The 16806-nt window shown below is 52.8% G+C and overlaps 1 pseudogene; it reads left to right on the top strand.

Moving 5' to 3' along the window:
* The window catches only part of LOC131586381 (uncharacterized), a 655697-nt pseudogene that overhangs the window by 42888 nt on the left and 596003 nt on the right, over nucleotides 1–16806 (top strand).

Raw genomic sequence — 16806 nt, 5'->3', positions numbered from 1 at the left:
AATTGCACAAAACACCCACAAAATCCCAGAAAAATCCCACAGAATTTCCTGAATGTTGAGAAAACCTTACAAAATTCTGGAAACATCCCACAAGATCTCCACAAATTTCCACAAAATCTAAGAAAAATACCACAAAATTTTTCAAGTCTCCACAAAATCCCACATAATTTAAGAAAGATCCCACAAAATTCCAGAAAAATACCACAACATTGCAGAAATCTCCTCAAAACCCTCCCAAATACCAGAAACATCTCAAAAAATCTCCTCAATATCCAAAAAAAATCAAGAAAAAACCCACCAAATTCCAGAAACATCCCACAAATTCCCCAGAAATTTCCACAAAATCTAAGAACAATCCCACAAAATTCTTCAAGTCTCCACAAAATACCACAAAATCCAAGAAAAATCCCACAAAATTGCAGATATCTTCTCCAAACCCCACCAAATTCTAGAAACATCCCACCAAATCCCCAGAAATTTCGATAAAATTCCAGAAAAATTCTACAAAATTCTTCATGTCTCCTTAAAATCCCTCAAAATCCCACAAAAATCGCACAAAATTATTTAAACTTTTGCAAAATGCCACAAAACTCAAAAAAAATCACACGAAATTGAAAAAACAACAACAAAAATCCCTAAATCTTCCCAAAACCCTACCAAATCCCAGAAACATCTCACAAAATCTCTTGAATATCCTAGAAAAATCAAGAAAAATTCCACCATATTCCAGTAATATCCCACCAAATCTCCATAAAATACCACAAAATCTAAGAAAATACCACAAAATTCTTTATGTCTCTTCTAAATCCCACAAAATTCCAGAAAAATCCCAAAAAGTCTTTCCATTTTCTCAAAATTCCAGAAAATTCCAGTGAAATCGCACAAAACCTCCACAAATTTCCACAAAATTAAAGAAAAATCCCTCACCAAATTCTTCTTGTCTCCTCAAAACACCTCAAAATTCCAGAAAAAATTCCCCAAATTGCCTAAATCTTCTCAAAACCCCATCTAATTCCAGAAACGTCTCTCAAAATCTCCACAAATTTCCACAAAATCTAAGAAAAACCCCAGAAAATCGAAGAAAAATCCCACAAAATTGCAGAAAAATCCCACAAAAATTCCCTAAATTTTCTCAAAACCCCACCAAATTCTAGAAACATCCCACAAAATCACCTCAAATTTCCACTAAATTCCACAAAAATTCCATGAAATTCAAGAAAAATACCACAAAATTCCAGAAAAATCCCATAATTTTTTTAAAATTTTCTCAAAATCCCACAAAATTCCAGAAAAGTCCCACAAAATCATTTCATCTACATTTGTCTTGGCAGTTGTAGATCCCAGCTGCTCTTGCCCCTCTTCTGCTTGCCACCTAAATTTTAGCAGTACAACTAAAATTGCCTCTTTCAATCAGTGCTACCCACTGTGCTTTTGTCACAGGGAACTCAGGATTTTTGTTTCAGGCATCACGATCACTAGAGATCAAAATGCTCCCAAGTCCCTGAGCACTAAGTCTAGGAGAATTAAACCCACACAGGTCACATTTGCAGTGCTCAAACACAGCCCTGCTGCTGCTGCTGAAATAGAATCAACTGACAGAGGCCATCACAGAAATTGCCTCTGCAGTGGCAAATAAAATGAAAAAATCCACCAGGAGAAAGAAATACCAGAACTTCCCAACTCGCTTCATTGTTTCTTCTGAGCAGCAGAAGAAAAAGGAGCAGGGCACCTTTCAGGCAGTTCCACAAGCTCAGGGTTCTCATTTCATTGGGAATCTGAGATGCAATTGGCCTTGTTAAAAGGATAAAAGCAAAGGGAATGAATTGGGAATTATTAGGAAAAAATGACCCTTCTTACACACAAAGTTCACCAAGTCATTCCCTGCATTTCTCCTTTTCACATTCTTTCTCTCATCCACTCAGAGCTCCAGCTTATCATGTTCTGGTGCTTATCATCAACTGATTGTGCTCTTGATTTCTACCACTGCAAGACATGTAGAATCATCTAAACTGAACACAGAAACAAACTCCCTCTGTCAGCCCATCTTCACGTTCCAGATCACTTTCAAGATGTCCATGGGGCTATTGGAATGATTAGCTCTCCACTGCTGGCTGCAGGCTCTGGAGATTCTTTCTCCACATTCAGCCAGGCTTGTATTCCCCAACAATTCCTGGTAGCCCATCATGTTTTCTTTGGCTAGAAGAGGAACAATGAAAACCTTACCTATGGCACAACTCCCCAGTGCACAAGGAAAAGAAAGAACAAGTTGTCAAGTTCTTCAGATATTTGTCCTGCTTTGCTGCAAGAGTTGTGCTGCATTCACAGTGTGGGAAGCCAAGAGAAGCTGCAGCTGGGGGCACATCTTGTGACAGGAGCTGCACCTTGTTCTCCAGGACAGGTTTTTGGAAAGAACAGACAGGACTGGGGAGGAGATTCTGGGAAAACTGAAACAGCTTTTTTAAGAAATGAAAATAAAATCCAAAGGAACAACCAATATGTTTTTTTCTATTTTTCTCTATTGATTTTTCTGTTTCCCTTTTCCATCTTGCACTGTTTCTCCATCCCATTCATTCCAAATGGATCTCACCTCTAAGATCTGAGACTCGGCAAGTTTTAGACACTGTAAAATACCATGAGCTACACCCAGTTTGCCTTCCCCTGTTTTACTTGGAAAGCAATGCTGGAGACACAAGTGCAGTGCTTGGCTCAGGTACAAATTCTGCATTCAGGGAATGTGCTCAGACAGTGTCTGACCCTCAGCAGGGACAAGGCACAGCAGCAGCCAAGGGCATTGCTGTGCCCCTGTGCAGGAGTCAAGACTCTGGCTCTTGGCTCAACAGGGCAAAGTTCCCGTGTTTGGCCAGGCTCAGGGGCTGCCCGGGGAGCGCGGGGCTCGGGGCGGGGCCGAGCGGGCAACGGACAAACGGACACGGGGACAAACGGTCCCGGTGCTTCAGTTGCAGCGGCAGCAGCGGCAGCAGCAGCAGCAGCGGCAGCAGCGGCAGCAGAGAAAGCAGCGAAAGCAGCGAATTTATCAATTCCTGTCACTCTTCTCCCTCTCCCACTGCCCCGCATCCTCTCCCGCTCTCCCTTTTCCTGTGTCCCATTCTCTTCCAGTTTCCCTCTCCCCGTGCCCACCCGGGCCATGCCCCCGGTCCGCCCCCGGCCCCGGGTGGGGCTGCCCCGTCCCCAGCCCCTACCCCGGCCCCGGCCCCGAGCATCCCTCTGCCCTCACGCCTCCGCCCAGCTCTGGCTGTGCTGGCACTGGTGCTGCTGGGCGGGCATCATTGCCTGGGGCTGGGGCGGCATCGCTGCCCTTTGGCTCCGCCTGGCCCGGCCCCGGCCTCGGCCCCGGCCCCGGCCCCGGCCCCGGCCCCGGCCCCGGCCCCGGCTCCTCCCGGGGCCTGCGGAGGACACAGGCGGCGCGGCCGCTGCCGCCGCCTCCGCTGCGGCTTCCCCGGCCCGAGCTCCGCCGCTCAGCAGCGCGGCCGCCGGCCCCGAGCCGCCGCTGTCGCGTTCCAAAGAGCGAACGCCTGCGGATGCCCGGCCCGGGGAGGTCGGGGAGCGCTCGGGGGCCGTTCCTGGCCCCGGGCCAAGCACTGACGGCCGCGTCTCTTCCCCAGGGAAGGCGCAGGAGGCCCTGCAGCAGCGCTACCGAGTGGGTTCACTGCTGGGACGCGGCGGCTTTGGTAGAGTTTTCGCAGCCACTCGGCTCTCGGACGGACTCCCGGTGAGCGGTGGGGCCAGCGGCGGGCGGAGGAGTAGGAGCGGGCGGAGGGGGCGGAGGAGGAGAAGGGGGCGGAGGAGTAGGATGGGGCTGGACACGGCAGGCGCTGAGCTGAATCCGCTGTTCCCTTTGGCTTGCAGGTGGCCATCAAAAAGGTGCCACAGAACTGCATCCGGCACTGGGGCGAGCTGGTGAGTGAGCGGGGCCAGCGGCAGAAGCCGGGGCGTGCCAGGCGGGGATGAGCCGGGGCCCGGCAGGGTGGGAGCTGCCAAGACACCTGGAGGGAGAGCGGGCATGGGGCCAGCGGAGGGCACAGAGCATCCCAGGCTGGCTGAAGGCTTCCCGAGCCCTGGCACGGCCTCAGCCCCACTGATGGCACCGTGCTCCTCCCGCAGCCCGACGGCACCAGCGCACCACTGGAGATAGTGCTGCTGGACAAGGTGTCCACAGGCTTCCCCGGCGTGGTGCAGCTGCTGGAGTGGCTTGAGCTCCCCAGCTACATTGTTATGGTGCTGGAGCGCCCAGAGCGGTGTCAGGACCTGCGGCACTTCATTCGGGCACGGAGGTTCCTGTCCGAGGAAGAGGCGCGGGAGCTGTTCCGGCAGGTCCTGGCAGCCGTGCGGCACTGCACCAGCTGCGGGGTCCTGCACAGAGATATAAAACCAGAGAATATCCTGGTAGACCTGGACACCGGCCAGGCAAAGTTAATAGACTTCGGCTGTGGCACCTACCTTCAGGAGACAGCCTACACTCAATTTGCAGGTGAGCCCACACAGGGGTAGGCTCCTGGTCCCGACATCTCCTGGCCCAACCAGGGTGTGGCAGGAGGGATTCTCCCAGGACTGGGGCTGGGGCAGCCAGCCTGACAAAACCCCCATGGTTGAGGTAGCAGAGAGGGGGAGCCAGAACCTGTGCACCAGCTGGTTTGCTGTGCAGGTGAGAATGGGCTTGGACTCCTCTGCTCACGTGGTTTGCCTTGGCTCATAATGTTTCTTGGGCAATGCCAGCAGGGAGGATGTGGGTATGGTTTTTCCCCAGCACTGAGTGGGTATTTCCCTTTGTGTGTCATGGTCGGGCCTTGCCAGGGTTTCTGCTGCCCTCTTCCAGCACCAGTGGCTTCTTTTCCAGCCCTGGGTTTGTACCCAAGTCCCAGGTGCTGGCAAGAGGGCAGCAGGTCACCCCATGGGCCACTGGGGAAGCCCCCACATGCCCAGGGATGCTGGGGTCAGGCTCTGGGAGCAGCAGCATCCCCCTGATGAGCTCCATCCATATTCCATAGGAACACCATCATACAGCCCCCCGGAATGGAACGACTTTGGGTGGTACCATGGCGAGGCAGCGACCGTCTGGACCCTGGGCATCCTGCTGCACGAGATGGTCTGCGGGGAGCACCCTTTCAGGAGGGGCAGGAACATCAGATGGGGCCAGCTCCCGCTGCCACAACGGCTCTCCCAAGGTGAATCCTCATCTCTGGGCACAGGGGGAACACCAGTGTTGGGAGACAGCAGCGGGCTCGTGAGCATCCCGCTCTGGCAGCTGCTGAGGAGGTGGCACATGTCCTGCTCTGCTGCTCTCCTCCAAAACAAAAAAATTAATGGGAAAGTTTAGGCCCAGCTCTGAGCACATCCAGCATGGCCTGGGCATGGGAATAGTGGGGCAAAGCAGACAGGAGCCTTCTCCAACTGACCAGTGGTTTGTGGTTTCTCTCCCCAGATTGCCAGCTTCTGATCAGGTGGTGTTTATCCCTGAACTCCTTGGACAGGCCCTCATTAGAAGACCTGTCCTGTGATCCCTGGATGCAGGATATTCATCAGCCCTAGAAGAAGGGAGAGAGCCACAGGCACAGTGATGCAGGGACCTGGTAAGTTACAGCTCCACACATGCCCTGGCAATCAGCAGCAAAGAAACCCAGACTTTTTTGTCCTGCCTGTGTCACTGCACTGGGCTCATCAAATGGGAACACACAGCCCTTGTGCTGGAGCTGAGCTGCTCTGCCCAGCACTGGTGGGCACCATCTGAGCTGGTTTTGCTTGTCCTGGTTCACTGACAGCCGGGCCCTGGGCAGAACCCTGACAGCCTGGTGTCACCCCAGGGAAGAAGGAGCCCCTGGAGAAGCTGGACCAGGTGGGGCTGCTACTGCTGCTGGAGACATGGAGGAAAACAGCAAGGATGACAACCTCTTCCTCCACCTCGCCAGCGGGAGCTGGCAATGATGGACTTTGATTCTGGCACCTTCTTCAAAGCCAGGCCCCACAGTGAATTTTCAGGTAAGTCCAGACCCAGGGGGATGCTCCCAGATTTGAGCATTGGCCGGGAACCAAAGGTTTCCCCTTTGCTGGGGCAGATGCAACTGATTCCTCAGTGGCTGCCCAGCTGGTTTTTGGCAGGGCTGGGGACATGGGCTGGGGTGGTTACGAAATGGGAGTGGGATCCTGGCCCTGCCAACAGCCCCCACCACCCACCGTGCCCCAGGCTGGGGCTGGGGCAGCCAGCCCGACACAAACAAACCCCCATGGCAGGAGCACAGGTGGGACTCCAGAACCTGAGCACGGCTGCTTTGCTGTGCAGGCAAGGAAGGGCTTGGGCTGCTCCACTCCCCTGCTTTGCTTTGGGATCACCGTGATTTTGGGGGACAGTGCAGGGGGAAAGGGAGCAAGCATGGGCTTCCCTCACCCATGGGTGGGTTTTTCCCCAGAATGTAGGGGTTGGGCCTTGCTCAAGTTTCTGACAGAGATAAGATTATTTACCATTTTTCTTGTTTCCCCTTTTTGTCTGTAATCTATTTTCATTAATTTGTTGTTTGTTTTTCTAAAGGAAGCGTTCTAGGTGGGGTCCAGTCTGGATCGGGAAGTGCTTGGGACCAGCTGTGGCGTGGATGGGCCGTGCCCTTGGAGAAGACTGAGGACATCGTTTGGGACCAGCTTTTCTTCTGGCAGCGGATGGTGTGAGGTGGGTCCTCATCTCCTTGGCATGGGTGGGACAAGAGCTTTTGGGAGATGGCAGCGGGCACAGGAGCATCCCGCTCTGGGCAGCTGCTGAGGGGCTGGATCTGCCGTGGCTGGCTGCAGGCTGGGCACATGTCCTGCCCTCCTGCTCTGCTCCCAAAGGCAGCAGTGATGGGCAGCTTTGGGCCCAGCTCTGAGCACGGCCAGCATGGCCTGGGCACCGCGGCTGGCTGGGACAAGGGGACAGGAGCCTTCAGCTGACGGGCGGTTTCTGCTTTCTCTCCTTGCAGCCGGGCTCTGCGGATGCTGAGGCTGCTCTGGGCTCTGCCAGGGCTCTGCTGGGCTCAGCACCGCGCCGGGATCAGCCAAAGAAGAAACGGTGTGACCTGCAGCAGAGACTGGAGCATTTTGGCAATGCAGCTCAAGTCTGCAGAGTGTCCACCTCCAAGGGAAAACATGACACCCCCCAAAAATTAAACTTGTTCCATAACTTCTGGAATGAAATCCATCTGGGATGACCCCAAATGACATTTTTCATCTTGCTCAAGCTGTAGCTCAGCCCTTCTCTGAACAGTTCTCTCCCTCACCTGCCTTTTACTTCACAACTGCTCCCTCCTTTCCCCCAGTGAGTTCCCAGCCCATCACAGTCTCCATCACACTGCAGCCTTCCTTGATGCCCCTCACCATGAGGAAGGCCAAGCCCCAGTCTCAGGGACTCATCCTGTCAGTGGCTGAAGAGCAGCAATGTCTGTCTGTGCCAGGGGCTCTTGGATGTCTCTGTATCCATGGACAGAAGGGTCTGTCTGTGCCAGGGGCTCTTGGATGTCTCTGTATCCATGGACAGAAGGTCTGTCCTTGTGAAGGTTTCCATAATATCCTTGTACCCATGAGTATGGAATGAACACAGAGAGTGAAAGTGTCAGTCACGTTGTTTGCACACTCCTTCCTTTCCATACAAGACACATCCATGCACACCCCCACGTACAGATATATTAAAAGGATAGGGATGGATAGAGATTTCACTCAGAGCTCTAACTTAGGCATAACTCACCTTGTAAGCCATGGCCAGGGCATTTTTTCCCAGCTCTGTGGGAGTAGGTGTCCAAGAGCTGAAGGGAACAGCATTTAGAAGCAGTTTCAGGATTTCTAGGCAGGAAAGGGATCTGACAACCATCCATGTAACTCACCATATTTGTCAGGATGGGCTGCTGGCTCTTTAGGAATATGGCACAATGGAGACATGAGACTTGGGATAATCCCAGCTCTCTGTGGATCTGTGCAAAGGTGGAGCAGCAGAAACACCTTGTGTCTTCTTTGGGGACACAAGGTCCAAGGAGTTGGGGTGGCAGAGCGTGACCTGGGCTGGTGGCAGGTGAAGTCCCATTTCATGACATCCCAGAGTGGCACAGGACAAAGCTCCAAGCACCCACAGCCCCACTGAGGAAGTCCTTGGAGTGCTGCACATCCCATAGGAAAAGCTGCATTCACTCAGTCCATTGGGATTTATCACTTCCATTTGCAACACTTTAGGTCCAAGTTTCAAACTGCAAAATTTTTACACTCAGGACACAGTCATGAAGAACTTGTATTTCAATTTCCTATTCCTTCAACTGCAGTGTAAAATATCTTGATATTTGAAAACATCCATCAAATCTGTAAAGGATGGCAGCTAATGGATCCTTTCCACTAGCACATGTACAAACTAAGCAACTAAAATCAAAGCTGAGTTCTCTTTTTCAAAAGATCATTTACCTCTTTCTTACTCCAGAGTTATAGATCATTTTTCAGTACACATTTGGGGGTAATTTTTATCTTTCATATTTTTTCATGTTTTCTTTTTTGTTTTGTTTTTTTGTTTTGTTTATTTGGGTTTTTTTTTACAGAAAACATGTCCTAGAAAAGGCATGTCCTTTGCTCCTGGTTCCCGTGTGGAGCAGCTCCCTTCCCGCTGGCTGAGCTGCTCAGGCAGAGCCCGGCAGCTCCTGGCCCTGCAGGGCTGAGGCTTTTCCCCGTTGCTGGGCACAGACTGATGGAGCAGCACTGCTGAACACGGGCACACGCAGAGGGAGCAGAGCAGCTGCCTTTGCCCACCTGAAGCTCCAAGGCCAAACTCTGAGCAGGCACGGCTGGAAGAGACTCGCAGGCTCCCTGTTGGCTCTGCTGCCCCACTTGTGCCCGGCCCAGCTCTGCGTGAGGCAGAGGGAGAACAAGGGGCAGCTCCCTCCCAGCCCCAGCCCAGGGACCCCTCCAGCCCCGGGCCTTGGGGCACTGTCAGCACCCGCTGCTCCAGCCACCGCTTCTGCTGGCACTGACAGCAACAACCAAACTGGGGCTGGTCCCCAGGGAGCAGCAGCAGTGCCTGGATCTGATCCCTCAGCCTGGGGCAGCCCCCTGGGGGAACAGAGGGCACAGCAAGAGGGACAAAACCAGTCAGGGTCAGAGACTGGAAAAAGCCAGAGCTGGGAGCAGGAACAGCTGCTTCATTGCACTCCTGGAGAAAGCTCTTGGCTGGGTCAAAGCACTGAAAGGTGTGAAAGGCAGAGAGGAGGCCACACCAAACAATGCTCCTGTTTTCACACCCTCCTGTAATAAATGGAAATGATTCGTGCTAACTAAATTGTAACTATTTGGAAAGTTATTATTAGAAGCAATCAAGGGAATTGGTGTTACAAGGCAGATGTAGCCCCTCTACAGATGTTACATGTTAAAATTAAGGTACAGGATGTAGTTTTGAGATAAGAAATGTCCTAAGACAAAATCGACCTTGAGATGGATAAAGTTGGAATGAATTTAGGCATAGGGCCTGAAAATTATAAAACATAAGACTAATTAGTGGAGCACAATGCTTACTTACACAACACAAAGCTTAGGACGCATGCACAGCCTGTAAGGTTATCCAGAGAACAATGAGGATGAGTGTAAGCCTTCATCCAAAATACCACCAAAAGAAGACAGAAGACCCCCTAGAAACAAGTGAAGCATGCACCATGAAGAATAGTGATGAAAAATTAAAGAATCAGAAATTGGAGGAGACTTACTGGAAACATGAATGAATATGTGTAAGTGTACAGTATATAAGTTTAGTTTGAATTGCTTCATTTTGTACATGAGGCTGGGTGAGAAGCCCTCTCCATACCCCAACCAGTTTTGCTTATGCTTTAATCATACTTAATTACTGGCAAGCTATATTCATATATATATATATATGTGTGTGTGTGTGTGTGTGTGTGTGTGTGTGTGTGTTTGTGTGTTTGTATGTATCTATATGTATATATATGTATATGTGTATCCATACATATGTATATATATATATGAATATATTCACTAAATTGTACTATTTTATTAAATTGTATTCCTTCTATATCAAATTGCTATTCAATCCACTAAATTGTATTCTTTTATTAAATTGGATTCTTGTATTCAATTCACTAAATGGTATCATTTTTTTTCTTGTTATTAAACTGCTGTTAACTCAATAGACCTAGTTGTCCAAATTTCAATTTCATTTATGACACAGCCCTTGGGTGAGTTACAGCCACAGCGAGAGGGAGGAGGAGATGATCCCACCCATGGCTGCTGCTGGGTCCAGACATTTGCTGAGATAAAGCTGAGCCAGAGCTTCAGCATCTCCCCCAAAATCACAGAATCACAGAATGCCTTGGGGTGGAAGAGACCTTAAATCTTAAGTGAACCTTATCATTCCATGAACTGCCATGGCAGGGACACCTTCCACTATCCCAGGCTGTTCCAAGCCCTTTCCAACCTGGCCTTGGACACTTCCAGGGATCCAGGGGCAGCCACAGCTTCTCTGGGCAAGCTCTGATCTCTGTCCAGGTGAGCAGGGACAGGAGCCGAGGGAACGGCTGGAGCTGGGCCAGGGCAGGGCTGGGCTGCAGATGAGCAAAAGCTTCTTCCCCCACAGGGGGCTGGGGCACTGCCCAGGCTCCCCAGGGAATGGGCACGGCCCCGAGGCTGCTGCAGCTCCAGGAGCCTTTGGCCAGCGCTGCCAGGGATGCACAGGCTGTGATTGTTGGGGTGTCTGTGCAGGGCCGGGGGCTGGACTCCATGATCCCAATGGGTCCCAGATCCCAGCTCAGCCCCTTGTGCAACTCTCACCCTTTGGCTCAGCCTTTGTGTCCCCTGGAGGCGCTGGCAGAGCTGATGGGGTGGGGCAGGAGCGGGGCAGCCCCAGCGTTCCCCTGGCAGTGACACCACAGCCGGGGCAGCCCCAGCGTTCCCCTGGCAGTGACACCACAGCCGGGGCAGCCCCAGCGTTCCCCTGGCAGTGACACCACAGCCGGGGCAGCCCCAGCGTTCCCCTGGCAGTGACACCACAGCCGGGGCAGCCCCAGCGTTCCCCTGGCAGTGACACCACAGCCGGGGCAGCCCCAGCGTTCCCTCCCTGGAGATGCTCCAAGGGAAGCGTCCAGAGCCGCGTCCAGTCAGCAGAACTGAGCGGCCACTGAGCACCCCCGGCCTGGGCTGCTGTGGATTCCTCTGCAGACAGCTCGGGGAAGGTCCCCTTGGCCACCCCCACAGTGCCACAGACAAGTGTCACACACAATTACAGAGCTCTGCCCAGAGCTGACAGGGGAGATAATTTATAAAAAACAAACAAGCACAGCACTGGGAAGGTCTTTGTGCACCGAGGCTTTGATGCAGCCAAGGAAAGCTCTTGGTTCAGGGTCACCTTTCCTGCTCAGCAGAGCCCTGAGTGCCCCAGCAGCAGCAGCAGCAGCAGAGAATGGCAGCATTGCCATGGGCTGGCTCAGGAAGGGGAGATTTCCCCCTCGAGAGAGGCTCCTCTGCCAGGTTTTGCATTCAGGCAGCTGCAGATCCCTCAGCTCTGGTTGCACAGCAGCTGGAAATGCAAGTGCAGGAGCTGTGTTCATGGCCAGCCACAGCGGGTGACAGCAAGGACAAGGCCCTGGCAGTGTGACATTTGCATGGAGCGGCTGCAGCAAGCGCTGGGGGCTGGAAGTGTGTGCAGAAAACAGCCCGGGGGTCTCCGGCCCGAGGCAAAAGGAACAAAGTTTCAGTTCTGGCCTCCCCAGGGAGCACCAGAATCGTTCCTTTGCACGGGGAGGTTCCACTGGCGGGTGTTGTAGGGCCCCCAGAGGAGAGCCCAGGGTGTTCCAAGTGCCTCGGCTGGAGCAGCTTTCTGTCCCGCTCCAGGGGCATTCCCGCGGGCTTGGGATCCCTGGGAAGGCGCAGGAGGAGAGGCTGGAAGCGGTCGGTTTGTGGGTTTGGGGTTTGGATTTTTTTTTTGTGGGGGGGTGATTTTCGCTGCCCACTCGGCCCCTTTTGCCTCGGCTAGCTGTGGCCGATGTCAGCGGCAGGAGTGGGGAACCAGGCAAGCACTGCGAGGCTCAACCTGGAACCTCCAGAGCTCCTCTGCGCTCTGGCGTCGTGGCTCACAGGGCGACACGGGTTGTGGCGAAGGGAGAAAGAGTGCTCAGGCTCTCCCGATTTCCCAGGAACAAGTTTATTCCAACAGGTGCAGGGCTGGGATCACAGGGGAGAGGTCTGAGCCGAGACCCTGGGCACCCCCATGCGCCAGGTTTTAAGGACCGTGGGCGGCTCATATGGTGACCAATGGGACAACAGCAACGGAGGGGTTATGGGTGGGGATTACAATATGCAGGACCAATGGTAAGGACCCGGGGGAGGGAAAGCAACTGTACAATCAATAGGGCGTCGAGGAAGGGATGATAGGCAAGGAAAGAACTGGAACAAAAGGTGGGGGTTCACATAGATTGATAGGGCTTAGGGGCAGGATTGGGGTGATGGATGGGGAACAATCTGGAAAAATGGGAAGGGTTTACAATGATGGGCAACTGGGGACAAACCATTCTTTATGACAGGGGAGCAACTGGGGTAAACCACCTCTGAACTTAATAAAACCAAGCAAATGGGCGGCAACAGGTGATGGCCGGTTGTGATTTTGGTGTTTTTGTGGGGCTAGGGGAATGTTTTTTTGTGAGCTGTACCCAGCGGTTTGCAGCCCCGCAGGTGCGGGGAGCGCTGGCGCAGCCCCGGCCCGGGCGGGGCGGCCCCGGGCGGGCTGTGGGAGCCGGGAGCGGCCGGGCGGGCCCGGAGCCACCGCCTCGGGCCGGGAGCCCCCCGGGCAGAGCTCTGTGCTCGGGGCCGAGGCCCGGGCAGCGCTGGGCGGCCCGTGGGCCCCCAGCAGAGGCGGGTCCGTGTGGCCGGGCCGGCGCCGTGTCCGCAGAGGGCTCCGAGGGGAGCGGCCCGGGCCGGCCGTGCCCCCCTGGCCACGCAGCCGGGCTCGGGGGCCGCCTGGCTCAGAGGCAGCCCCGGCTGCGGGGGTCCCCGGGGCTCTCTGGGGAGGGGGTGGCAATGGGGGCTGCTGGAGCTCTGTGCCCGGGGCTGGGCGCGGCTGCCGAGGGAGCGGAGCATGCAGGCTCCCCCCGTGCTGGGGCTTGCTCTGCGCGCCTCAGGGGCTGCATTGTCAGCCCGGAGCCACGTGGGGATCGCCCGGACCAGCAGGGCTGGCAGGGAAAGCGGCAATGGGGGCAGCAGAAACGGGCAGTGCCAGAGCTGGGGGTGCTCCCGAAGCCTGCAGATGTTGGGAGCATGAACAAGGGGGCCCAGGGATACCCCAGGAGCCTGAAACAGGGAGCCCAGACAGTGCTGACCACCCAGGACTCCTGGGATGCCAAAGTGGTGAGGCCAGAGAAGGGGAACTTCCTGGCTTGCCAGGAGCCCCAGCAGACAGAGAGGGGGAACACCAATACAAACTTGACCCGCAGCAATCAAGACAGGGGAGCCTCCAGGACCCCAGAGTGAAGAGACCAGAGTGGGTAAAATCATGCTTGGGTGTTTTTGCTGAATCTTGGTCATTTGTGTATTTTTGGAGACTGAATCTTGCTGTTTTGTTGGTTTCTATGGGCACCAGATGCCTGGTGACTTGTTGAGATAGCTTTTGAGAGAAAGAAACACTTAACCCAATGTGTTCATGCATTTCATTTTCCTCAAACCAGGATTTCTTATTGCTAAACTTTGGCTGGATGGAGAAGGAGGCTGCGAGGAAGAGGAAGATGCCCCAGGACACCGAGGCAGGTGAGGAGGAAGTCAGTGCCCCTTTCCCCCTCTCTCCTGCTCCATCTCCCAGCCCAGCATGGCCCCCGGCTGCAGGACAACCCCGCTGCCGACGCCGTCCTGCCGGGGACGCACTGGGGGGATCTCCTTCCCCTTCCCTCTGGCACGGAGGCAAATCCCATCCTCTCCTTGTCCTTCCTCCCCCAGACAAGGAGCTGAGGATGGAGACCAGGGAGGGCAAATCCCCACAGCAGAACCTCATGGAAGAGGCCGTTTTCAGCGGTACCACAGTGCAGGAATACAACGGGGAGGAAAATCCCCAGAGATCCGGCAGGAGGAGGGGCTCCAAACCCATCCCAGGGTGCTCTGAGGAGGAAAGACCCACCCTGTGCCGGGAAGGCGGCCGGAGATCCAGCCAGGGCTCTGAGCTGGTGGTCCATGAGCAGCTTCAGGATGGGGAGAAGCCCTACAAGTGCTTGGAGTGTGGGAAGGGCTTCAGCCAGAGAAACAGCCTGATCCGCCACCGGATGATCCACACTGGGGAATGGGCCTACGAGTGTAGGGAATGTGGGAAGGGCTTCAGCTTCAGCTCTGAGCTCATCCGTCACCAGCGCATCCACACTGGGGAAAGGCCCTACGAGTGTCCCAAGTGTGGGAAGAGGTTTCGGATCAGCTCCCATCTCCTCCAGCACCAGCGGATTCACACGGATGAGAGGCCCTTCTTCTGCCCTGATTGTGGGGAGGGCTTCAAGTACAACTCCCACCTCATCACCCACCGGCGCATCCACACTGGGGAGAAGCCCTACGAGTGTCCCCAGTGTGGGAAGAGCTTCAGCCACAGCTCCAGCCTGATCTGCCACCAGAGGATCCACACTGGGGAACGGCCCTATGAGTGTGGGGAGTGTGGGATGACCTTCAGTCAGAGGTCCCAACTGATCATCCACCAGATGATCCACACTGGGGAGAGGCCCTACGAGTGTCCTGAGTGTGGGAAGAGGTTTCAGACCAGCTCAGATCTCCTCAAGCACCAGCAGATTCACACGGATGAGAGGCCCTTCTGCTGCCCTGAGTGCGGGGAGGGCTTCAAGCAAAACTCCAACCTCATCACCCACCGGCGCATCCACACTGGGGAGAGGCCCTACAAGTGTCCCCAGTGTGGGAAGAGCTTTACCCAGAGATCTCACTTGACCCAACACCAACAGAGGCACCGGTAAGGGAAGCCCTGCGAGTGCCCCAAGTGTAGGAAGAGTTTCGTGTGCTGCCCCAGCTCCATCCCCCATCAGAGGACCCACATTGGGCAGAGCCCTGATGACCCACGTTCCCAGTGATCTGTGTTGGGAACACACTGGGCTGGAGGTCATGTTATTTTGTTTTCAATTATCTTTTGCTTCATCTTCATCTATTTAAAACAGAGAAATAACAGAGTGGTAAAAATCAACAAATTCATCAAAGGCATCTATAACCTCACATTTTACTAGTGCTTCAAGGGAATCTGGGAGATACTTGGGAGGATTTGGGGGTTGTGGGGTTATTTGGTGTAATTGTCTCCATTTCTTGGCACTCAAAGAGACAAGAGGCTTCTATCTGTCTCCTCAATACCACTCTATGCCACTGAATCCTAAACAGTCCCTCTCAAAAATTATTTAGTTTCACAGCCCCTCAGGGTGTGATGCCTTAAGATTTAGCTTTCATATTTTTAATATTCTGTGCTGCCTAGGTTTGTAGTTTTGAACTTCATATTAAGTGTTAGTGAGCTCTCTTCACAGAGTAGGTAGGCAAAACAATTCCTTTTCTATCTTGATAACAAGGACAGTTGTTACAAGTTCCAGGCCGAAAGCATAAACAAGGGTGGGAAAACAAGAAGGATGGGACTTCATCATCTGAAGCTGTAATTGGACAATGAACCCCAATATGCAGATGAACCTAAACTTCTAAAAATGTGGGACTTTGTGATCAGTTGTCCATTTTTGTGACCACTTTTGCTCCATCTTGGGTGTAGCCCTGGCCAGGTTCTTGTACTGCCCAAGGTGTATCTGTAACGTGCTGGTCCTGGGTGGAGAGACAAAATCCACGATTCATGCTCCAGGTGCTCATCAGACAAAACAGCCTCATTTATTATTCAGAACTCACTTGAATACCAAATTCAAATTTCCCAGGCTAGACAGTCATTGGCTGATACTTCCCTCCCTGCCCTGCATCCTGGCCAGTGGTGTGCAGTGGTTCAGACATGAATTAGGCTCGCTAAATTAGATTTGTGTTATGGCTAAAGTAGATTTACTGCTAAATTAGTTTTGTGTTATGTCTAGATTTACTTTGTCCAGTCCTGACCAGCTCTACTGTGACCATACTGTGACAATTCACCTTTTTTGGTTAAATTAAAAAATATAAAATGCTCTCTGTTATCCTATCTGCAAGGGCCCTTTGCAGACATGATAACAGGGACACCATGGGTTTAATTTGAAAGAGGTTTTCTAGTTAACTTGACACACTTAATTCTCTTCAGCTAGCAATATGCTTTGTGTACTAAATTGAGTTTGCAACACTCCCTTCCAGGAGCTGGCAGACAGGATCACAATCCTTTAAGCTAACAAGCCACAGGTTAACTACTCATAGTTAAAAGTTAATAGTTAACATTAAAAAACAAGAAAGTATTTAGAACTGAGATTATACCTGAACTGTTTAAACAAGAAACAAAAAACATTCAACATTTAGAACCGTGAGAAAAACCCAACTTAGCAGAAAAACAATTTGTAAACAAACAGTTTTTAAATGAACTGTCTTTTCAAGAGTCTGATTTTCATGGTGAATAAGTTGTTCTGGTTACTCTTCTTCAATCTCCTCCATCACATTCGTAGAGGTGCTGTCAGGAGGGTGTTGTTTGTGGTCTTTGGCTGTATGTTCGACACTTTCACATCGGTTGCAGCTTGCATTATCACTTCTTTGTCCCTGAGCTGTCCCCTGTGGAATGGGCTTGTTTGGACAGTTTATTTTCCCGTGGCCTTGTTGTCCACACTTGTAGCAATGGGGTGTGAGTTTAACAGCAGCTGTAATAGAATTGGCTAGCATATCCATGTG

This window comes from Poecile atricapillus, chromosome 19 (assembly GCF_030490865.1).
Source record: "Poecile atricapillus isolate bPoeAtr1 chromosome 19, bPoeAtr1.hap1, whole genome shotgun sequence".
Classification (NCBI taxonomy): Eukaryota; Metazoa; Chordata; class Aves; order Passeriformes; family Paridae; genus Poecile; species Poecile atricapillus.
The sequence above is the reverse complement of the archived record's forward strand: the minus strand, read 5'-3'. Positions and strand labels throughout refer to the sequence as shown.